Below are 232 nucleotides of genomic sequence, written 5' to 3' on the forward strand. Positions count from 1 at the left end.
CCTGCCCGCAGCCTGGCACAAATCGGAGCGTTTGGGCTCCCGGCAGAGCCGGTGGTTCGCGGTTGCAGCACAGCTCGCTGGTCATCCTGGAGGACACGGGGTCCCTGGGCAGAAGCCCTCCGTTCCAGACAAACCTTCGTCGCAGCCGAGTGACCGAGGTGTCCTGACTCCCCTGCTGTGCCCCCCTCGGTCCTCCCCGCTCAGGCCACGCGGCCTGGGCTCCACTAGCCGA

Source organism: Myotis brandtii, unplaced genomic scaffold (assembly GCF_000412655.1).
Source record: "Myotis brandtii unplaced genomic scaffold, ASM41265v1 scaffold247, whole genome shotgun sequence".
In the NCBI taxonomy this organism is placed as follows: Eukaryota; Metazoa; Chordata; class Mammalia; order Chiroptera; family Vespertilionidae; genus Myotis; species Myotis brandtii.